Below are 25,261 nucleotides of genomic sequence, written 5' to 3'. Positions count from 1 at the left end.
GTATGCAGGTCAGGAAGCAATAGTTAGAACTGGACATGGAACAACAGACTGGTTTCAAATAGGAAAAGGAGTACGTCAAGGCTGTATATTGTCACCCTGCTTATTTAACTTATATGCAGAGTACATCATGAAAAAGGCTGGTCTGGAGGAAGCACAAGCTGGAATCAAGATTGCCAGGAGAAATATCAATATCCTCAGATATGAAGATGACACCACCCTTATGGCAGAAAGTGAAGAAGAACTAAAGAGCCTCTTGATGAAAGTGAAAAAGGAGAGTGAAAAAGTTGGCTTAAAGCTCAGCATTCAGAAAACTAAGAACATGGCATCTGGTCCCATCACTTCATGGGAAATAGATGGGGAAACAGTGGAAACAGTGGCTGACTTTATTATTTTGGGCTCCAAAATCACTGCAGATGGTGACTGCAGCCATGAAATTAAAAGACACTTACTCCTTGGAAGGAAAGTTATGACCAACCTAGACAGCATATTAAAAAGCAGAGATATTAACTTTGTCTACAATGGTCCATCTAGTCAAGGCTATGGTTTTTCCAGTAGTCATGCATGCATGTGAGAGTTGGACTATAAAGAAAGCTGAGTGCCAAAGAATTTATGTTTTTGAACTGTGGTGTTATGTAAAGTTTAAAAATAAAATAAAATTAAAAAAAAAAAAAAAAAAAAACTCTTGAAAGTCCCTTGGACTGCAAGGAGATCCAACCAGTCCATCCTAAAGGAGATCAGTCCTGGGTGTTTATTGCAAGGATTGATGTTGAAGCTGAAGCTCCAATACTTTGGCCACCCGATGCGAAGAGCTGACTTATTTTAAAGACCATGATGCTGGGAAAGATTGAGGGCAGGAGAAGGCGACTACAGAGGATGAGATGGTTGGGTGGCATCACTGACTCAATGGACACAGGTTGGGTAGACTCCAGCAGTTGGTGATGGACAGGGAGGCCTGGCATGCTGCGCTTCATGGTGTCGCAAAGAGTCGGACACATCCGAGTGACTGAATTGAACTGAACTGAACATGTATCCATGTGTGCTTAGTTGCTAAATCGTGTTTGACCATGACCCCATAGACTATACCCTGCCGGGGTCCTCTGTCCATGGAATTCTGCACGTAAGAATGCTGGAGTGGGAGTTGACATTCCCTCCTCTAGGGGATCTTCCCAAACCAGGGATCCAACCCAGGTCTCCCACATTGCAGGCAGATTCTTTACCATATGAGCCACCAGGGAAGCCCAAAAATACTGGAGTGAGTAGAATATCCCTTCTCCAGGGGAACTTCCCAACCCAGGATTTGAACCAGGGTCTCCTGCATTGCAGGTGAATTCTTTACCAGATGAGCTACACGGGAAGTCCTCATGTATCCATATATATCTATAAAGCAAAGCTATAGTATGGTTGGGTAAAAATTAAACTGATCAGAGAAAAATTTCATTGTCCTGAAAAGTAGGAGTAAGAAGTACTGAGGAAGTACTTTGGGACTTGTAAGTTGTCAAGAAAGGAAATCCATCACAACTTGGGATTTTCAATTCTCTTTTAATGCAAAGGACAGTAGCACATATTCTCTTTTCAATGGAGTTAGAGATGTTGAGGGGAGGGGGATAGGCATGGAGAGACATCTGCTCTCAAAAGGCACTTGAAATGTACCCAGGCTAGAGTATGGGGGAGTTGGGGGAGGCATGTGTGCAAAGAAAGGCAGATGACAGACAGCACATGCAGACAGCCTGATTGAAGGGAGATGGAGAAGAACTAGTAACAAGTCAAAATCCAGCAGCTTAGCTAGAGGTGCCCTGATCTCTGCTCTTTGGCTTTTTGCTTTTGGACAGCTGGGAATGAGATTCAGAATTTAAAGAAATGCCAAAAGCCATCTTCTAGGAGTCCATATCCAGCCATCCCAGAGCATGCTGGGTGCTTAGATAAATATTTCAATTATAAGGCTCTACCTCTAATTTAGAACTATTTAATTTTGACATATAAAACATGAATTTCTAAACCAAATTTTCAAAAAAAAAAAAAGATCCTGCTAAAAAAGCTTATTTGACAAGTTAGTAAATTAGTTCAAAACTGCCACTTTGGGAAGGAAAAAAAGTAATTTCTCACAATTAACATTATTAATAATTCCTTAGCTGTGAGACTTCCATGCCTGCTCAATTAAAAGGATTCAGAATCTTCCAAATATATAGTCTCTGTGTTAAAAATAATAGAGACTACTTTTCCACCAGTATGTGGGTGGCAGGAGGAAGTGGAAAAAAATTCACAATGCCTAATGATTTATTAATGAGTTTCATCTTTTCTTTGGAATGCGGACTACTAATTACATGTGTGTCTAATTACCCAGTGGTGGATGGAAAGTTTTCAGTCATCAGCTCGAGAGAGAGACACACTTCATTATTTGAAAAAGGGAAACTTTGCAAGTGACACCCCTTTATCCATGCTCAAGCCTCCACATTTGCAGTCATGCAGGCAAACAAAAATTGTCCTTCAGGCTTTCCATCTGGGCCCACTAACTCAGATGAGTAATTGAAAGCAGGGTTTGTTTGTTTGTTTGTTGCTTTAGAATTTAAGAGCAACCCAGTTTTATGCTAATAATGATGTATCATTATTTTGCTGAGTAAAAGGATCCAGAATAGCCCATTGCTATCTTATCATCATCCCACAGATGAAGGGAAAAAACCACCATCCCCTGAATTTCTAACCAATTAAAGAATTTATTCATTCAATAAATGTGGAATTAATGAAGGACTGGATAATTTTAGCATTTTATATTGTAAGGATCCCCAAGAAGTAATCTTTTCTTCAAACAGGCCCATGCTTTACTGTCTGTGTCAATGGTTATGGACCTCCAAGAAATAATTTAAAGATATAGTTGCTCAGAAAAATTACACCAGTTCTTTCTTGTTGATGTTTTAAACATCTTAACAAATTCCGTATTAGGTGCTTCAATCCCTTTCATTTCTCTTCCCCAATTATCTTCATTTTTCGTTACTGTCTGGTGGAATCATCAGTTCTATTAGACATGTATATTTATTTGCCTGTTCACTCAACTTTCAAACCTTTCCTCTGGAATGTAACCAGTAGCTCTCACTTCCGCAAGTACTTAAGTGACTTTTACATGTCAGGCACAGCTCTAGATGCTAGGGAGATTGTTATTGTTGTTCAGTCACTCAGTTGTATCTGACTCTTTGCAACCCCATGGACTGCAGTATGCTATGCCAGGCTTCCCTGTCCTTCACCATCTCTCGGAGCTTGCTCAAACTTATGTCCGTTAAGTTGGCGATGCCATCCAACCATCTCGTCCTCTGTCATCCCCCTCTCCTCCTGTCTTCAATCTTTCTTAGCATCAGGGTCTTTTCTAAAGAGTTGGCTCTTTGCATTAGGTGGCTAAAGTATTGGAGCTTCAGCTTCAGCATCAGTCCTTCCAATGAATATTCAATGATTTTCTTTAAGATTGACTGGTTTGATCTCCTTGCAGTCCAAGGGACTCTCAAGAGTCTTCTCCAACACCACAGTTTGAAAGCATCAATCCTTTGGCACTTGGCCTTCTTTATCATCCAACTCTCACATCTGTACATGACTACTGGAAAAATCATAGCTCTGACTATACAGACCTTTGTTGGCAAAGCGATGTCTCTGCTTTTTAATATACTGTACTCTTGCCTGGAAACTCCCATGGACGGAGGAGCCTGGTAGGCTGCTCCATGGGGTCGAGAAGAGTCAGACATGACTGAGCGACTTCACTTTCACTTTTCACTTTCATGCATTGGAGAAGGAAATGGCAACCCACTCCAGTGTTCTTGCCTGGAGAATCCCAGCGATGGGGGAGCCTGGTAGGCTGCCATCTATGGGGTTGCACAGAGTCGGACACTACTAAAGCAACTTAGCAGCAGCAGCAGCAGGTTCGTCATAGCTTTTCTTCCAAGGAGCAAGCGTCTTTTAATTTCATGGCTGCAATCACTGTCCACAGTGATTTCAGAGCCCAAGAAAATAAAGTCTCACACTGATTCCATTGTTTTCCCATCTATTTGCCATGAAGTAATGGGACTGGATGCCATGATCTTCATTTTTGAATGTTGAGTTTTAAGCCAGCTTTTTCACTCTACTGTTTCACCATCATAGGATTGAATAAGACAAGGCTTTTGTCCTTGGCTATGTAGATTCTACTGTGTGGAGCTTACAGTGTCCTGCTCTTCACCAAAATGGTTTAGTCTCTTCAAAATTCTGGTTGCCTTGTTCCTCCACTGAAGTCTTTCAGAATCAAGTTCAAACAGTGGACTACTGGATGGCAGAAGTCATTTATTTTTGTATCCAGTGAAAAAAAATGATTGGCACATGGTAAGTGCTCTGTGTTTGTAGGAGGAATAAATGATTCTATCCAACCTAGCCACTCTCTGAGCTTGTGTATGTAGCTATACCTTCTCTCATTTGACCCTCTTTATTTTTCTAATGAAGTAAGTGAAGCAGTTAGAACCACCAAAGAAACTGGAGCTCAACATGACTAAATAACTTGCCTAAGCTCAGAAAGCTATTGAGCAAGGAAGCCAGGATTTTAGAACACTCCATTTTCCACATCACGTGTCTTATTTGTGTAACTTTGTTAATATTTGTCATTTTCTTTCCTCCAATCAGTGATTCTCACATTTTGTTCATTATAATCAGATTTTGGACCCCGACTCTAGAGTTTCTGATTCAGTAGGTCTGGAGTGGGTCTTGATACTTTGCCTATTTTAACAAGCTCCCAGCTATCTTTGTGCTTTGAAAACCACTAGCTTAGGCTGTAAACTCCTTAAGAACAACCATTCTTTTCTCTTTTTTCAGTCAGTTGTCCTCACTCGGTTACTGTCACACAATTGCTTTGTTGTGCCACCTTTAACAACTAACTCGGTCAGGGAGTTCTTTTTTCACTCTGGAACCATGTCTCATGCAGTTTAAATGGATTTCACTTGTTTTGTGGCAGAGATTCAGAACAGCTGTGTGGGCTCCTCTTATACTTATTTAGTAAGCATTTCTCAACTTGTTTTTCAACAAGTGTGGTCCAGGAACCACATGCAATAGCATCATCATGGTGCTTAACAGAAATATCCATTCCTGAGTCTGAATTCAGAACCACCGAGTCAGAGTGTGTGGAGTTGGAGTGTGTTAACAAGTGCCCAAGGTAAGTCGCTTCCATACCAGAGTTGCAAATCTCTGCATTAAAATGATTTTGAGATTCTCTTTTCACTTGTATCTCCTGCTAAATGAAAAACTTGGGCTTCTTTAAGTTTCCCTCCTAAAGTTAATTTTCCAGATTTTCTCTGAACCCTCTCCAACTTGTTTGAGTAGCAGGGGATGAATTTTTGGGCATGTTTTCAAAGAGTTCTGCATGCCGTTCCCATGTGTGGGTTTCTGCCCAGTATTTACAGAGAAGTTTTTTAATAGGCAGTGTTTGGAAAGTGACTACTGAAGATGTGAAATGGACTAGGCAAGGAAAATGAAAAAGTTGCTTTAACTTTCACATAAGACTCTTTTGAATTTTCTATTTAATCTTCAGACTGAAACTTTGTTCTTCATAATAATTATGTGAATGAACCTGATTCTATAAATACTGCTTAAAAATATGTAATTTATTTATTCACTTTAGATCTCAAAGTCCTCCAAATTCCCTTCATTACTGACTATGATTCATGAATTTTAATTGGAAAAATAACATTGTTTCAGGGAATATATATGTACTTTTGGAGTAAGCCATTAGACATTAGACTAAGTCTATGAGTTTGTTTTATTGTTTTTCCAAGCCAGTGTTTTCAAAAGTGTGGGAATTACTTACTTAGTTGAGGAAACGTTCTTTAAGGTGTCTTGGGAATTCCGAAGTGACTATAGTGAACGATCATTAATTGGTCTGGAGTAGCTGATCTTACCAGTTGCTTCCTAGGACTTAAGACGTTGAAAGTAAAATTTTTTTGCCTTATGCCAATGATAAATATTTTATTCGACTTAGTAGAGATTCGGTAGACCTCTCATATGATCCTCTGCCTCCTTCTTCCACATTTAAGGACCCTTGTGATTACATTGGACCCACCTGAATAATCCAGGCTAGTCTCCTTATCTCAAGGTCAGTTGACAAGCAACTTTAATTTCTTTTGCAACTTTAATTGCCCTGTACTTGTATTGTAACATATTCATAGGTTTCAGATCTTAGGATGTGGCCATCTTACAGTTCAGTTCAGTTCAGTCCCTCAGTCGTGTCCGACTCTTTGCGACCCCATGAATCGCAGCACGCCAGGCCTCCCTGTCCATCACCAGCTCCCTAAGTTTACTCAAACTCACATCCATCAAGTCGCTGATGCCATCCAGCCATCTCATCCTCTGTCATCCCCTTTTCCTCCTGCCCCCAATCCCTCCCAGCATCAGAGTCTTTTCCAGTGAGTCAACTCTTCTCATGAGGTGGCCAAAGTACTGGAGTTTCAGCTTTAGCATCATTCCTTCCAAAGAAATCCCAGGGCTGATCTCCTTCAGAATGGACTGGTTGGATCTCCTTGCAGTCCAAGGGACTCTCAAGAGTCTTCTCCAACACCACAGTTCAAAAGCATCAATTCTTCAGCACTCAGCTTTCTTCACAGTCCAACTCTCACATCCATACATGACCACAGGAAAAACCATAGCCTTGACTTTAAGGGGTGGTTATTCTGCCTGCCATAGATCCTGTGAGAGGAACAGTTAATGATTATAACTTAACTTCTTGAAGTGTGATCCCTGAGCTAGGAGCGTCAACATTACCTGGGAACTTGTTAGATATGCAAATCTCAGGTTGTACCTCAGATCCAGCAAAACAAAAACTGGAACTGAGGTCTGGCAATGTGTATTTTAACAAGCCCTTCAAGTGTTTCTGGTGCACACCAATATTTGAGAATGACTGTTTTAAGTACTACCTGCTGGTGGCTCAGATGGTGAAGAATCTGCCTGCAGTGTAGGAGACCTGGGTTCGATCCCTGGGTTGGGAAGGTCCCCTGGAGGAGGGCATGGCAACCCACTCCAGTATTCTTGGTTGGAGAATCCCCAGGGACAGAGGAGCTGGCAGGCTACAATCCATGGGGTTGCAAAGAGTCGGACATGACTGAATGACTAACACTTTCAGTTTTCACTAAAAAATTCAAGTGAACTCTTTATTGTGACTTAACATTGTCAGTTGATTAAGGACTTTACATTTTACTTAGTATTTTTTGGGATTTAAGGTTCCAGGAACCCAAAGAATGCAGGAGATAAGGTGCATGCATGACATCTCCATCTTCTCCATATCACATTGATTTTTATTATTATTTTCTTCTTGGCGGGGTGAGGGCATGATTGTATATAATTTCATTTGGAAAAAGTTAACATGGCTGATTTTTTTCTGAAAACAGCTAAATGTATTGAATGTTAGTTACAACTTCATGATTTAAGTCCAGCAGAGTTACTCTCACATTTTTGCTGCTGACTTTTGCTGTAGGTCTAGCTGAATAAGATAAAACACAGTAGAACCTAGAACCTTTTATTAACATACTTAGATAAGGAAAAACAATTTGAGGAGCCATCAACTTATCATTTGTGGCAGATTGTGATATCTGAATCCACTAAAAAAAAAAAGAAACTTCAAACCCCCAAACACCCAAATAAACAAAAACCTTGTCCAACCACTGTTTGTCTGAAGCTGGCATCTGAGAAGAATTTTCCCAGGAACAGGCAGCACCTGAAATTACCAAGTGTAAATATGATGGGAAGAAATGAGCATGAAAGAAGTTTGAAAAATCCATGGTTTTCGTATTTGCTTCCTACAGCTTTTCATGAGGGCCTGGTTTCCTCTTTAACCTGCAGAGCTCTTCAAAATAAAAGCAGTAAGTGGACCTCTGTAATACTCTTACACCCCTCTCAGACTTCTTCCTGTCCACTCCATATCTGTAAGGTGACTGTCTTAAATTTGTCGAGTTTTTCTTCTGTTTATCATTTTAAGGCCTCTTTGACTTATATCAAGTCTTCAAAGTTTTTCTCAATTAACTCAAAATTTAAAAAAATATTAATTGAAATATTATGTGATGCTCTTAGTTCTATCCTGGGGTTATAGGGATGAGCCAAATGGATGTAATTCCTGCTCTCACTAAGCTGAAATAAGGTCATCTATTTCCCTGTCATCTGCTATTGGATTATGCTCTGCGGTAGTTCAATTGCTCTAACCATTGTGTGTTGTAACATATTTGTTGTTTTCACATTTATCTCTGATGCACACACATTTTCAAAGCTCACATTGTATTAGTCTGAAATTATATGGTATTTTAAGAAAGATTATTTACCCTATATTTCTAACTGCCTTCAGGCTGTTTCCATTTTATGTGAGCTTCTTCCTTTCCTTTGTTTTCTGAATCGAATTAGGCTTGAGAGGCATCGTGAAATAGGTCAAATGGGTTTGGATTTGAATCTCAGGTCTCTCTCATATACATATATGTATATATATTTATATTTTGTTGTATTTATGTTTATATGCATATATATAAACAATTTTAATGTAATATTTCTAAGCTTCATTTTTCTCAGTTAAAATAGGGATTATGTATTACTCTGTAAGGTAGTTGTGAAGATTAAAATATATGTACATGTGTAAAGTACATATATGTGTGTAGATATTGCTTCCGTGGTGGCTCAGTGGATAAAGAATCCACCTGCAATGCAGGAGACACAGTTTCAGTCCCTGGGTTGGGGAGATCCCCTGGAGAAGGAACTGGCTACCCACTCCAGTATTCTTGCCTGGGAATTCCCATGGACAGAAGAGCCTGGTGGGCCCCAGTCCATGGGGTTTCAAGAGTTGGACATGACGGTGACTAAACCGCAACTGCCACCGTATTATACTCTAAAATGGAGAGAGATTTATGACTTACATATAATGTAATAAGAATCGTTTCTCACATCCCCACTGCCTCCCAATCAATTATTCTTATGAAATATGAACTCTTTTGGTTCTTCTTCTCAATCCCATCACTATAAGTCAACTGTAGAGATCCCTACATTGATTTCCTATTCTTTTTCTTTCTAATCCTTCACCTGTAATTTTTCTAAAATGTTATTTTCACCGCATTACTCCCTTGCTTCAGTGTATACTGTAAACACCGCCCCTTGAAGGACTCTGGTGTTCTTCATGCTTTACTTTCCTTTATCCTTTTATCCTGCTTTGTCATCTCCATTGCAAAAATCTGTTCACCTTGGTGATACTTGCTGCTTTTCTTCCCTTAGATGTACTATGCTCAGTTTTACCTCTGACTCTGCTTGTATTGTAGCTTCCCTAGTGGCTCAGACAGTAGAGAATCTGCCCATAATGCCGGAGACCTGGGTTCAATCCCTGGGTTGGAAAGATACCCCGGAGAAGGGAAAAGCAACCCACTCCAGTATTCTTGCCTGGAGAATTCCATGGACAGAAGAGCCTGGAGAGCTACAATCCATGGGGTCACAAAGAGTCGGACACAGCTGAGCAACTAACACACACACACACACACACACACACACACTGCTTATATTGTGATTGAATTTTAAATTGTATGTAAGTCCATCTGAAGTTTGAAAGAAAATGCTTGAATGTTCACTTATAGGCTACATATGCTTAATAAGATTTATTAGGTCTCTTTGAGCATAAGCTATAGAAATCAAGCTAGCTTTAGGCCAGAAAGGTATTATTATTATTATTTCATGGAATCCAAGTACAATTTGCACAACTAAACTGGGAGAATGGGGATTCAACAGAGTCATAGGAGCAGCTGGAACCAGAGACCAGACGTACCTCAGGACTCATTCTGTCTCTCATCACTGCTTCTCCTCTGCCTTTTGGTTTCACACACTCTCCCTGTAGGCTTGGTTCTTCCAAGTTTTTGGCCCCTTACCAAAGGCTCTTCCAAAGCAGGAGGCTGACTTTCTTTTAAAGACTCTGATTGGTCGAGCTAAGGTCGAGTGTCTTCTCCTGGGCTATTTAACTCTAGCAGTAGAGTCATATAGAAGTATGGAAGTTCCATACACTGTGTATGCATGTATATGATGGTGTATGCCTGGGAGCATTTCCCAGCTTCAGAGAGGAAAGAATACTAGATGTCAATACTATAGATTTATTATTATTAACAAAGCTCCTGGATACTTCAGGGTGGATTCACTGTGCTCTTTTGAGTTTGTCATCATGGAAGGTGATGTTATCTTCACACAACATCTCCTTTGATGTAAATGAGAGAGATGTTATACTGATCTTGATAGTCCACTGGTATGACTAAAAATACATTTATTATACCTCTGCTTGCAAATGCTTTATGTGATGAGGTTGCATATATAATTAATTATTATTTATTTTTTAGATGTAATCATTGGGCTTCCCCAATGGCTCAGTGATGAAGAATCCCCCTTCCAATGCAGGAGGCACAAGAGGTGTGGGTTCAATTCCTGGGTTGGGAACATCCCCTGTAGTAAGAAAGGGCAAACCACTCCAGTATTCTTGCCTGGAAAATTCCATGGACAGAGGAGCCTGGCAGGCTACAGTCCATGGGGTTTCAAAGAATTGGACATGACTGAAGAGACTTATATTGTCACCCTGCTTATTTAACTTATATGCAGAGTACATCATGAGAAACGCTGGGCTGGAAGAAGCACAAGCTGGAATCAAGATTGCCAGGAGAAATATCAATAACCTCAGATATGCAGATGACACCACCCTTATGGCAGAAAGTGAAGAGGGACTCAAAAGCCTCTTGATGAAAGTGAAAGTGGAGAGTGAAAAAGTCGGCTTAAAGCTCAACATTCAGAAAACGAAGATCATGGCATCCAGTCCCATCACTTCATGGGAAATAGATGGGGAAACAGTGGAAACAGTGTCAGACTTGATTTTTTGGGGCTCCAAAATCGCTGCAGATGGTGACTGCAGCCATGAAATTAAAAGACACTTACTCCTTGGAAGGAAAGTTATGACCAACCTAGATAGCATATTCAAAAGCAGAGACATTACTTTGCCAACAAAGGTCCGTCTAGTCAAGGCTATGGTTTTTCCAGTGGTCATGTATGGATGTGAGAGTTGGACTGTGAAGAGAGCTGAGTGCCAAAGAATTGCTGGTTTTGAACTGTGGTGTTGGGGAAGACTCTTGAGAGTCCCCTGGACTGCAAGGAGATCCAACCAGTCCATTCTGAAGGAGATCAGCCCTGGGATTTCTTTGGAAGGAATGATGCTAAAGCTGAAACTCCAGTACTTTGGCCACATCGTGCAAAGAGTTGACTCATTGGAAAGGACTCTGATGCTGGGAGGGACTGGGGGCAGGAGAAGAAGGGGACAACAGAGGATGAGATGGCTGGATGGCATCATTGACTCAATGGACATGAGTCTGAGTGAACTCCGGGAGTTGGTGGTGGACAGGGAGGCATGGCGTGCTGCGATTCATGGGGTTGCAAAGAGTCAGACACGACTGAGAGACCGAACTGAACTGAACTGAAGAGACTTAATACACACCAGTTCTATAATATTTATAATAGTGTCACATAGTTTAAAGTTAAGGTTTCACTTGTTCTGAACATATACTTCTGCAGCAAAGTAACATGTGAAGTCATCTGTATTCACTGTCAATTATACCTAGGCGACTGCTAAACATCAAATGACCCAATGAATAAATACAATATTGTAATAACTTCCAGTATTTTAAAAACTGTATCAGTCTTTATTTTAGATAATGTCTTTTTTTTTAAATTTTACTTTGTATTGAAGTATAGCTGATTAACAAACAATGTGTGATAGTTTAGGTGAAGCAGCAAAGGGACTCAGCCATACATATACATGTATCCATTCTCCCCCAAACTCCACTCCCATCCAGGCTGCCACATAACAAGATAATGTCTTTTGATACATTAAAATATTGCAAAGAACAGGAGTGGTAGTTTGGGGCCAAATATTTATTTTCCAAAATGGAATCATTCATTTGATAAATTTGATTCTAGACACATATTGAACTTTAATTTAGCTTTGCAGTCTTTTTCATTTTGATGAGACCCTTGAAATTTAAGAAAATCTTTGTTTGCATCTGTCAAAATTAAAAAAGCAAACAAAAGAAATTTAGGCATCTAATATAAACTTCAGGTTTCTAATGATTCTGTGGTTTTCTCTACCTGTAAGTTTAATAACTGAAATGAAATGTTAGTACTTAACAGTGGGAATCCTCTTTGATTTTGGTTACCTTACTAAATAAGCTGCTGACACAGCATGAGAGCTTGTAAAAGATAAAAAAGGATCGTCTCTGGTATGAACTGAAACACCCTCTCCTACTGCTTTGCCTTGCATATGTCTGTATGGGGCTAAACATCTGGTGGACCACTTATTATTTGTGAATGAGGGCAATTATCCATGGCACAGGTGTGTTATCCTCTGAAAGATCTTATTTCATTCTAATATAGACATGTCTGCAAATAATTTATGAGGTGCTCTTAATTTATAGTCATTTTTCCCATGGAGAATAATTGCTACGCTGCTTTTCTTCACTTTACCTTTCATTTTTCTAAATGAAGGATTGGACTATGACATTTTTAAGCTAGGATGGTTATTGTAGCATATTTGATGAACACATAAGTGCTAAATAAGATACTGGATTTTCCATATAAACCTTGGAGGAGTTGCTATAATTTTCAGAATAATCTATGTCAAGACCACATTACCTTTGCAGTCCATAGGTTCTTGGTAGAAGCTCTTGGTAGCACTTTCCTGTAATTTTGGCCATTCTCTCTTTTTAATGTCAGTATTGGATATAGAGATCTAGTGCCCAGCAATGTACTCATTAATTTCTTTTTTAAATGTGCATATTCTATTAGCTTCACTTTTGTTCTGCTCTATTGTACATAGCTTGATTCTGTGACTGTTTCCTTGAAAGTCAAGGAGCTTCTAATTATTTGAAATTCAAAAATTATTATTTGCATTTTACATGTTCACAAATAAATAATATTATTCATTAACAGACAGGAAAGACTTTTGACTCTTTCCCTAACAGGCCACATTCTTCTTAAAGTCCATTCTGAGTTACTTGAAATTAAAAACAATGGAATCTTTCCTCTCTACAGAAGCTGTGTTTTTCTATACAGAGTATCTTCAATAGATATTTATAAATGGAATCAGAAATTATGGATCAAAACTGGTGCTTAGTAGCCAGATTACTCTGGACAAATAATCTTTCAGAATTCAGCAAACTTTTTAAGCATATGGACTCTGAAAACACAGACCTAGTTCAAGTCCTGGCTCTGTTCCTTCACTCACTATGTGACCTCTCTTAAATGTCAGTTTTCTAAATATAAAATGGAGATGAAAATCATGGTAATGTAAGATTTGTCTACAATGCTTAGCATAGTGCTCTGTAGAGGAAGTATCTGTGTTTACTAACTTAGCATTGCCATTAGTAAATATGAAACGAGAATAATACCTGCTCTGTCTGTCTCACAGAGTATTATAATTGTCAAATGGTGACATATGTATAAAGCACTACATAAGTGTAAGATACTATTTTAATATTTTGTAAGCTATATCTACCCTGTATAAAAGAATCCTTGGTTTTAGCAGTGCCAAAATTTTGAAGATTCTTTCTTGTTCAGTGTTGTATCCATAGCACTTAGCATGGTGCCAGGCACATTATATAGTAGTTCCAGAAATTCTTGTTGAATGAAGTGATTGTGCTGCTTACTTTGCCACTTTTTGAAGCTTGAAACAAATTCTTATCCTCTCTTCTACCAGTGAGGTTTTTAAGTTTCACTTTGTTGGAAATATCACTGGGAAAATTTTGAGGTTAAATCTTGGGTTTTTCTATTTGAAGACCTGGAGAAGTAATATAATACAGTATCTTTGAAGGTGTAACAAAAGCAAATCAGAAGGCAGCTTCATTCTTACCTTCTCCAGTTTATCAATTAGTTTCAAGTGGACTTAACTGGTAAGGGGAATGAAAGTAGAGAGCCTTCTATGACTGAATAATCAGCTAGAACAAGAGATATGGCTAAGTCAGGCTTAAGGTAAAGACTTAAGCTGCTTTGTATTAGAAAACATTAAGAAGAAAGACATAACATTTTAAAGACTACCTTTCTCTCACTTTTACTGAATAGAGCACCAAAACGTTATTACAAAATCAAATGAAAATAGGTGACGGGAAAAGAGAGAAACCATTTTTGAATAGTTAAAGAACATATGATCTTTAATTTGTTGCAACAAGTTTAAACATGTTTGGTATTTGGTTTCTTATGGGCCTAGAATATTCTTCCAAAAATATGGTCACCCATCCTCTCCATAAATTTAAATTTTCCTCCCTATCGAACCACAGCCATGTCTCCTATGATATTTATCTGGAGGGACTGAATAGAGTGTGATACAATGTCCATTTTTGGCCTCTATATCAGGCATTGTTTTTGTTGAATGAAGAGATCACTGGAAGCCTAGAGATTGTCTAATTTAGATTAAATAGCAATATTGATTAAGTAATCCAGTGGTTTTCAACCTGAGTTGAGCATCATAATTATTTGGGAAACTCCTTAAAAATAGATTCCTTTTCAGACTTCCTTATTCAGTAAGTTGAGGAGTTGAGAGTGAAAGAGGCATTGTATTGGGGAACACATGTATACCTGTGGCAGATTCATTTTGATATTTGGCAAAACTAATACAATTAAGTAAAGTTTAAAAATAAAATAAAATTAAAAAAAATAATATAATATAAAAAAAAAGATTCTAATGCAGGAGATTTTGATTGTGGAAACCAATGATCTAGCTCAACATAGCTTTTTTTTTTTTTTAAACAAAGACGTTTGAACCAAGAGAAGGGAACTGATTTCTTAGAGTGTGTTGCCCAACTATCGAAGAGTTGCCAGTGCTCTAAAATAAGGTTAGGAAAATGCACAGCATAAAAAGGATGTATTTTTAAGGCCAATTAAAGAGATTTTGTCTCCTACCAGAGGCCAGAGTCACTAACAGATAATGAGTAAATCCTCAAAACTGAACTTTTTCTCTCTTCATTCAGATTCCCAACCATTTGCTCCCACCCAGCATGTGACAACATTGTTGGAATAGATAGGAGCTCAAGCATAGTGAAAAAGAAATTAATACCTCACCTGCTGGAAACAAATGCAGGAAACTGTGAGACTCTCATGTCTCCTTATGTAACCTGTGTTCTTATTAGTTAGGATTTTGAGGGCAAATCTAAATATTAGTTATCTCTCTCCCATTAATTATTGTCACACAGATTTAAAGGGTCAGAGACTTCGAAGTTAATGCCTCGTTCAGTGTGGGAAAAGTAACACTATGCACTTTGGCTGCTGTTTTTCTTTCTGGCTGACTGCAGACCAATTGTTTCTGCCCCATCTCAGCTGGCTGGCAAAATGCTAATTTGTACAGAGGAGCAATTTTCGTGGTGGGAAGGGGCAACATCAAACTCACTCTTGATTTCAGGTGAGACTCTGGATCTCAGAACTTATACACGAAGTATCCATCATGTTTTATGCTCACTCTTTTTCTCTATAGAAGACATCTCTGGGTGTTCCTTTAATATGGCTATTCTGGATTTCATTTATGGCAAACAATTTTCTTTCCTGCAAACTAATTAAAGAAGTCCAAAGTACTTGTGTCATTTTATTTAGAGGCAAGTGATACAGCATGGGGTTAGGAAGTTAAAACAAAAAAACCAAAAACTAGGCTGTAGTGTTAGCTAGCAGTGAGTTTTGAGCATATTGATTATGCTTTCATTGTCTTGGATTCCTCACAGAATGAGAACAATAGTAGCTGCTTCTCTATCACATAGATTAACTGAGGATTTTGAAGGTGAAATGGTAAAGCAAGCAATTTGCTGTACTAAAAACTCTGTACTCAATCTTGATCATCCCATCATTGATTGCTCTTCTCAATGGGATTGAATTTTCCTAAGGATTCCTTTAGAGAAATGATACTTCTATGCAGCACGTTAAAATCCAGTTCAAAATGAAAAATACACTTGAAAGAGTTGAGGAGTCAGTTCTTAACAGGTGGTAAAGATCTTATGAAGATACCACCAAACATGTGGACAGATCAGCAGGAGAGCATCATCTGGCAGTCAGGAGGAACAGTGGCTGGATATGCTCACCTGGCAGGAGACAGGTGGAGAGGCAGCAGGAGAGTCACGCCATTGGCTCCAATGCTTGACATTAATCACATTCCTATGGAAATGCTGTAATTTTTATAGTACGCTCATGGAAGAAAACTGTCAAGTTCTATTGGATGTCCACTTACACTTTATCTAAGAATAAGACAAACAAACAAGTTAAATCACCAAATAATTTTGTCCCAGCAAAATCCTGAAACAGAGTGGAAATAATATTAAGTTTATCACGGTGGCCAAACCTTGAGAATCCTATAATGTTTGGAAGGCATAGGCTTCTTTTTGTGGTAAGAAAGATTTTTGCCAGAAAAGTACTGGCTAGTATGCAGTTTATTTCTTTCTTTAAATGCCCTCTTAGTTGCAGGATGGAGTTTAATTTCCCCCTGGAAGCACTGGACAGTGTTGCATCTAGCCAACAGGATTTTACTCCTTTGCCTGTTGAGGGAGCAAAGTGGTAACTGTGAACAGAATGACAGAATAATTTGCTCAGGCAATGCAACTACACCTCTTGGTTCACATTTTACCATAAAAAAAAGATAGATTCATTTGACTATGGAGGTTGCCTGGATACATGTTTAATAAAAGTTTATCACTGAATAAAGGAATTAGTAGTATTTCTATTGCCTACTTACTGATATAACCATTTACTTTAGACTTCTATCCCAGTAGTCTTAACACCTTGTTAGTGAATGACAAGTCTTCAGCAGAAGGGCCTAAATTTGCTTTGCAATTCAGTGAAAACACCAAGGATCTGAGCTTCTTGCTTTGTCATACTCAGTGAGTTGATGGTATCTCCCCTTGTAGTCTCAAGATGAACTATTGCAGCTCCAAGCATAATTTTGGAGCAGAAAACAAGGTTGGAGGAAGAGAGGCTGTTCTTATCATGGAAGAAAATTGTTCCCAGAAGTCTTCCAAGGCTACTTAAATCCCATTGACTATGATGAGATTCCACATCTATCTCAGGAGTCATTGGCAAAGGGGAATGGGATTCTTAGCCGTTGTCTTACATAGTCATGATTCATACTGGGGTTAGGTAAATTCTCTCTTCCACAAAAAATTTGGATTTTATTCAAAATGAAGAAGTAGAAAATAGCTGCCATCACTGTCTATCATATTTCTAGATGGTAGAATCTACATCATATTGTCTAGCTCTACCTAAGCATCTACCATAGTGTTTGGTCAATAGTAGAGCTTCAAGAAATCAAGTAAATGGATGAATCCAGAAAGTGAAAGTGAAGTTGTTCAGTTATGTCCGACTCTTTGTGACCCCATGGACTGTAGCCTACCAGGCTTCTCCATCCATGGGATTTTCCAGACAAGAATGAGAGCCAATCAATTAAAAAAAAAATGAGTCCAATAATATATCTGTTTATTGAGCAACTAGTATATTCTAGGTAGTAATATATATAATGTCTAATTTTTATAGATATTCTATAAGGTGGATTTTAAGATTTTCATTTTATATACAGAGAAACTAAGGCAAAGAGAGCTTGAATAATTTGCCTAAGTTCATATAGCTAGAAAGTTGTGAGTCTATGTGGTTCTAAAATCCAGTCTTCTTCCATAATATCATAGTGTCTATATTTGGATATAATTTTTGGTTCTTGGCCTGCCTGATATAATTATCTCCAAGACTAGAGAGTCTCTGATAGAAACTGAAGTCTTAGCTTATATATTCTCTAAGCAACCATATCTGTAAATCAAACTGAATGGGAAAGTAGTAGGCAAAAATCAAATATAGGTAATATATCAGTTTCTAGAGTAATTTTCCTATTGACCTTTTCAATTTGTTCAACTCAGCTGCTTAGTTGAAAAACAAGCCACCTTAGTTAGGAGAGAGAATATATAAAATAAGACTTCTTATTCCTGGCCAATAGAGATATGAGTAATTTGGGATTTCATGAGAAAACTAGTCAGTTCTTACATAGACCACTGCAAGGGCTGGGCTGTGTAACTGGTATCCTATATCCACTTGGGTCTTTTTCTGAATGGCAGCCCAAATGATTTTTCAATCAGTGTGTCACTCACTAGCTTAAAATTTTCAGTGGCTTCTTAGTGTACTTAGAATTAAAACTGGTGATGGTGATGCTTTAGTCACTATAAATCGTGTCCAACTCTTGTGATCCCATGGACTGTAGCCTGCCAAGCTCCTCTGTCCATGGGATCCCCCAGGCAAGAATGCCGGCATAGATTGCCATTTCCTTCTCCAGGGAATCTTTCCAACCCAGAGGTGAAACCCAAGTCTCCTGCATGGCAGGCAGATTCTTTACCACTGAGCCATCAGGGAAGCCCTAATGTGACTTTAATTCTCTGATGCTCCATTAAAACTGGCCTTCTTTCTACCTTTCCATCCATACCTTGCATTAGATCAGATCAGATCAGATCAGTTGCTCAGTTGTGTCCGACTCTTTGCGACCCCATGAATCGCAGCACGCCAGGCCTCCATGTCCATCACCAACTCCTGGAGTTCACTTAGACTCACATCCATTGAGTCAGTGATGCCATCCAGCCATCTCATCCTCTGGCGTCCCCTTCTCCTCTTGCCCCCAATCCCTCCCAATATCAGAGTCTTTTCCAGTGACTCAACTCTTCGCATGAGGTGGCCAAAGTACTGGAGTTTCAGCTTTAGCATCATTCCTTCCAAAGAAATCCCAGGGCTGATCTCCTTCAGAATGGACTGGTTGAATCTTCTTGCAGTCCAAGGGACTCTCAAGAGTCTTCTCCAACACCACAGTTCAAAAGCATCAATTCTTCGGCGCTCAGCCTTCTTCACAGTCCAACTCTCACATCCATACATGACCACAGGAAAAACCATAGCCTTGACTAGACGAACCTTTGTTGGCAAAGTAATGTCTCTGCTTTTGAATATGCTATCTAGGTTGGTCATAACTTTCCTTCCAAGGAGTAAGCGTCTTTGAATTTCATGGCTGCAGTCACCATCTATAGTGATTTTGGAGCCCCCCAAAATCAAGTCTGACACTGTTTCCACTGTTTCCCCATCTATTTCCCATGAAGTGATGGGACCGGATGCCATGATCTTCGTTTTCTGAATGTTGAGCTTTAAGCCAACTTTTTCACTCTCCACTTTCACTTTCATCAAGAGGCTTTTGAGTTCCTCTTCACTTTCTGCCATAAGGGTGGTGTCATCTGCATATCTGAGGTTATTGATATTTCTCCCAGCAATCTTGATTCCAGCTTGTGTTTCTTCCAGTCCAGCGTTTCTCATGATGTACTCTGCATATAAGTTAAATAAACAGGGTGACAATATACAGCCTTGACGAGCTCCTTTTCCTATTTGGAACCAGTCTGTTGTTCCATGTCCAGGTCTAACTGTTGCTTCCTGACCGCCATACAAATTTCTCAAGAGGCAGATCAGGTGGTCCGGTATTCCCATCTCTTTCAGAATTGTCCACAGTTTATTGTGATCCACACAGTCAAAGGCTTTGGCATAGTCAATAAAGCAGAAATAGATGTTTTTCTGGAACTCTCTTGCTTTTTTGATGATCCAGCAGATGTTGGCAATTTGATCTCTGGTTCCTCTGCCTTTTCTAAAACCAGCTTGAACATCAGGAAGTTCACAGTTCACATATTGCTGAAGCCTGGCTTGGAGAATTTTGAGCATTACTTTACTAGCGTGTGAGATGAGTGCAATTGTGCGGTAGTTTGAGCATTCTTTGGCATTGCCTTTCTTCGGGATTGGAATGAAAACTAACCTTTTCCAGTCCTGTGGCCACTGCTGAGTTTTCCAAATTTGCTGGCATATTGAGTGCAGCACTTTCACAGCATCATCTTTCAGGATTTGGAATAGCTCAACTGGAATTCCATCACCTCCACTAGCTTTGTTCGTAGTGATGCTTTTCAAGGCCCACTTGACTTCACATTCCAGGATATCTGGCTCTAGGTCAGTGATTACACCATCGTGATTATCTGGGTCGTGAAGATCTTTTTTTTTTGGCATTACTCCTTCCTTTTTGCCTTTCAGCCACTTTAGTCTCAGTTTATTTCCCACACTCACCAGACTTCCTCCTACCAAAGAGTTTTCATACACTGATCCCTGACTGGAAAGTTCTTCCCTGATGCCAAGTTAGTTACACTCAGGTTTCATGGCTTAAGTGGCATTTCTTTGACAGCTAACCCCTCCACCCCCTACCCCAAGGTAAGACTTCCTTATCCTGTGTTCTCTTTGAACTCCATTTCCTTTCTTTTCTAGCAGTTATCTCACTTTGTGATTACACACTGATTTACATAATCGTAGGATTGATGTCTGCTTCTCCTCACAACACACTAAGGGTGAAGAGCATGGGTGATGGAGCCAAGTGACCTGTGTTCAAAGTGTAGTTCTAACACTTAAACTAGCTATCTGACACTGAACAAGTTACTTTCCATGCCTCAGTTTCCTTAACTGTAAGTTGGGGACTCTAATATCTACTTTTCAAAAGTAGTGAGGATTTAATAGCTTAAAGTGAAAGTGTTAGTTGCTTAGTCATGTCCGACTTTTTGTGACCCCAGGGACCATAGCCCACCAGGCTCCTCTGTCCATGGAATTCTCCAGACAAGAATACTGGAGTGGGTAACCATTACCTTCTCCAGGGTATCTTCCCAACTAAGGGACTTTAACCCAGGTCTCCTGCATTGCAGGTAGATTCTTTACTGTCTGAACCACCAGGGAAGCCTGTAATAGCTTAATACATATATAAAGTATTTAGAGCAGTACCTACTACATTTTAAGTACTATTTAACATGATTAGCTCTGTAAGAAAAGAACCTCGTCCACCCAGCTCACCATTGTAACCTTATATGATCTCACCAGAAAGCACAGTGTTTTCATATAGTAAATGCACAGCAACCATTTGTTAGGTGAATGGATGAAAATAGGGACAGCTACTTAAACACAAATATCACTTCATTTTTTTCAGTCATCCTTACAGCTTTTCCATAGGATGTAATAAAAAAGACATGATATTTTTTGTTGTTTGAGAATGCCAGACCTTAATATCCATCCATCTAGGCTATTTGGAACCCAATTAAATCTTTAAAATTTGCCTCACTACTGAAATACATTGGTGTTTGAAATGGGATAGGCTTCCAGTCCATGTGGACAGGATTATCTCTGAACTCCCTTACAGTTCTAAAATAGGGCCGAATTTACTTCTCTATATTTTAACAGACTTGTCAATAACATTTGACTTTCTAGGTGAATCTCTTTCTTTTCTGTTGGAGAGCCCCCAGATTTGCATGGTCTAATTGGTTGACCTTCAGAAATTTACTGAATTTTCTGGCAAGACTGTTGATGAAGCAAGATAGATTTTTTTCCCCCAGCATTTTCATTTACTTCATCTTTGACTTTATTCTTTTCCTTTATAATATGTATGGTCTCTACCCACAGACCCTTTGAACATTTGTATAAAGTGGATGGGTTACTAATGTCATCAATTTGCCTATCAATCAGCAGGTAGAATGGATTGGGCTGTTGGTTCATTTGTTGTTCATTTATTCGTTTTAATTTTATCCATATGGAATCCACTAAAAGTAGGAATCCTGAGATGAAGGTCACGACTATTATTGCAAAAGCTGAGATACAAAAGGTTGTTGATTGAACCTTTATAGGATAAGATTCAGGGAGTCACATGGTCAGGTAGGAGGGCAAGGTAGGAAAGAAAAAGAGAATGAGACTGAGAAGGAATCGACCAGTGAATGAGTAAAATTAAAAAAAAAAAAAAAAAAGTAAACTCTTTAGAAACGTCCTTTAAAAATGTCAGCCTGTACAGACAAGCTTTTCTTTTACAGGCAACAATGGATCTGAAATGCATTATTCAGAGAAGACAATATTACTGAAGTCAACATGTATGGTGACAACTTTGCCTTGTTGCAGAAGGGAAAAAAATAGTGATGTGGAAGGGCTTCAAGTAAATGAAAATGAATCCAGTTCATAATCAAGTAAAAATGTTATGGGTTCAGAGCCAGAGAATATTCTTATAGTGGGCTTTTTTCAGCACCCTAAATTTAACCAGATGGAATGCTTTTTAAAGCACCACCCTATTCAAACTTTGGAAGTGAAGAATTTGTCTTTTAATGGTAAATTTGCATTCCATCAGAAGATGGAACACATCATCCTCAGCTTACTTTATTGCCCAGAAATAAATTATAATTTATTTTACTTTATGGTCTATGATGAATACCTAGATTTCAGAAAATTTATTTCAGACATGATCCAGTAGAGGTATACAAACAACATGGGTTGAGAATATTAAAAATGTGAACTCCATTCCTGGTATACTGAAAGCCATGTAACCACAAATTCTTGTTGGTTTTAATATGAATATCCTATTTCACAAACCCCAAATAGTGAGGTTAGAGAGAGAATACTACCCTGAATATGGAAAAATTAATGTAGCTGAATTATTAGCAAGGGAGGATCTAGTTGCTGAAATGCAAATGGGTCAACAGCAAGTTAACACAATCCAACAGGGAAGCATGGGGACTGTCGAAAATTCTTGGTTTGGAAATAGTCCCATATGCTACTGAAAAAGCATCTTGATTTTCTGATAGCTACGACAAGTGGAAGCTGTAGTGGTGGAATTAGTGCCTATGTTGTTCTGATTTTTATACAATGAGCTATGCCTTTATCAGTTTAGCAGGTTCATTTAGACATCTGTTGGTGCAAGGAATGTAAAAGCAATTTTAGGTGAGCAAATATTGATTGAGTGTCAAATATTTATTAAGCTCTATAATAGACCCTAAGATCATGAGAGGTGGTAGATACAAAGGGAATTGAGACACTTGCTTATTCTTGTAGAATTAACAAACCCAAAGAAGGATCCACACATGGAAACAAGTTGTCGTATTGTGATTCAGGCTTTACTTGAGATTTGCATGCAATGCAAGGGGGCTCAGAAGGCAGCCACTACTGCTTCTGGGGTGAAGGAAGGAACTTTAGCCAGAGAAGTTTACATTTACATGGGCCTTTTCAAGTGTCTAGGACATTGCTGAGCCAAGAAGGAGAAGGCAGAGTGTACAGGTAAGCACATTGGATAACTCATCTGGGAATGGCAGACTAGTTGATGTGGCTGGATCAGAGTTTGTGAAAGGGATAACATTATTACTTTTGAGCCTCAAGATAATCCTGGGAAGCAGATGGCTATTAACATCTTTAGTTCACAGATGAGGAAGCTGAGGCACTGAAAGGCTGAGTGACTTACCCAACCTCGCCCAGCTGAGGGTTGTTTCACAGCTTCAGCTTCATGATCTTGAGAAGTAGTTTTATAGATAGAACACAACTGAATTTGTTCAGTGATATTAAAAGGAGACTGTGGGAGAACATTAATATTAAGATGCTAAAGTGGGAGAACACTTTATTATGATGTCTTAATAAAAATAATGCTAAACAGGGTAAACCGTCAAATCCTTGAGAGTGAATTATTCATTATGTATAAGCCTGTCTTGGAGAAGGGACGGGCAATCCACTCCAGTATTCTCGCCTGGAGAATCCCATGGACAGAGGAGCCTGGTAAGCTTTAGTCCATGGGGTTGCAAGAGTTGGACACGACTTAGCGACTAAACCACCACCACCACCACCACCACAAGCCTATCTTACTTCACCCAGTATATTTTTGCTTGCCTACTTTAATCAGATAATGATCTTTCTTGGGACACATTGGATGAGAGGATTCTTCTGAGATCTCCTTCAGATATAAGTGGTTCACTTAAACTTAAATTCATTTGAATGGTCTACTACAGAGTACTGTTGCACCTTAAAAGGAAATTTAACCTTTGTGATGGAAGAAAGAGACTGAGAGATGGGGAGCAGTTCCTGGTCTGGGGACATGAAAAATAATTCCTCACAGTTAATAGGAAAGGATGAAGGAAGGTTTAGTGTGTGGGAAAAAGTAAAAGACAAAGTCTTGATTTATCATCTAGGAAATGGAGTCAGAAAATAAAGCCCAGGAAAATACAGTCAAAGGAATATCAATTATAATGAACTCTTAAGTGGCTTATTGGAGTCCAGGCAGGAGAGGTGACAAAAGGAAAAACACATTAGGAGAGTGGGCTTTATTATATTGCTATTGTAAAGAAAAAAATACGAGTGGGAAAAATTGGCCTGTTTAGGAAGAAGGGAGAGAAGCAGGCTCAGTTCTTGGGATAGGTTGCATTCCCGTGCTCTGTGACAATCTAGAGTGATGGGATGGGGTGGGAGGTGGGCAAGAGGGAGGGGGCATATATATAATAGCTTATTCATGTTGATGTATGGCAGAGACCAATACAATATTGTAAAGCAATTATTTTCCAATTAAATAAATTTTCTAAAAATTGCAAGTATTCAGATTTATCTCTTTGAAAATAAATTTTAGTGATTTACTGAAAGTTGTGTCCAACTCTTTGCAACTTCATGGACTATACAGTCCATGGTATCCTCCAGGCCAGAATACTGGAGTGGGTAGCCATTCCCTTCTCTGAGGATTGTCCCAGCCCAGGGACTGAACCCAGGTCTCCCATATTGCAGGTGGATTCTTTACCAGCTGAACCACCAGGGAAGCCCAAGAATACTGGAGTGGGTATCCTATCCCTTCTCCAGGGGATCTTCCTGACCCAGGAATTGAACTGGGGCCTCCTAAATTGCAGGCAAATTCTTTACCAACTGAGCTAACAGGCAAACCCCTTAAACCCAAGTAAAAATTCAGAGCTTCTCAGGTCTTTAATTGTGACTTTTAGGTATTGTATTTCTGACAAATTGTTCTCAAGTCTGACTTCAAGGTCTCCAAATTCTTTTTAAATAAAACTAAGGTTTTAAAAAACTTGATGTCTTATCACCAGAAAAGACAGTTGTCTGCTGCTGGTTTATTGTTTCTACTTAAGTAACAATTTTTAACAATAATAAGAGGGTGGAACAAACTGAGAGAGTAGCATTGAAACATATACATTACCATATATAAAATTAGACAGCCAATGGAAATTTGCTGTACGATGCAGGGAGCTCAAATCCAGTGTTCTGTGACAACCTAGAGGAATGTGATGAAGTGGGAGATGGGAGGAAGGTTGAAAAGGGAGGGGACTTACATATACCTATGGCCAATTCATGTTAATATATGGCAGAAACCAACACAATATTATAAAGCAATTATTCTCCAATTAAAAATAAATTTAAAAATAATAAT

General features: G+C 39.0%; 1 long non-coding RNA gene across 1 annotated transcript; it reads left to right on the top strand.

Moving 5' to 3' along the window:
- The first annotated feature begins 5,022 nt into the window (after nt 1–5,022).
- Nucleotides 5,023–22,246, top strand: LOC129647800 (uncharacterized). Its single transcript, XR_008712516.1, has 4 exons — nt 5,023–5,155; nt 6,033–6,091; nt 7,794–7,850; nt 21,897–22,246. It is a non-coding gene; the product is annotated as an uncharacterized LOC129647800 (long non-coding RNA).
- Nucleotides 22,247–25,261: the final 3,015 nt, after the last annotated feature.

The sequence above is a fragment of the Bubalus kerabau genome, chromosome 3 (genome assembly GCF_029407905.1).
Source record: "Bubalus kerabau isolate K-KA32 ecotype Philippines breed swamp buffalo chromosome 3, PCC_UOA_SB_1v2, whole genome shotgun sequence".
Taxonomy (NCBI): Eukaryota; Metazoa; Chordata; class Mammalia; order Artiodactyla; family Bovidae; genus Bubalus; species Bubalus kerabau.
Note: the sequence above shows the minus strand (reverse complement) of the source record. Positions and strands in the feature narration are given on the sequence as shown.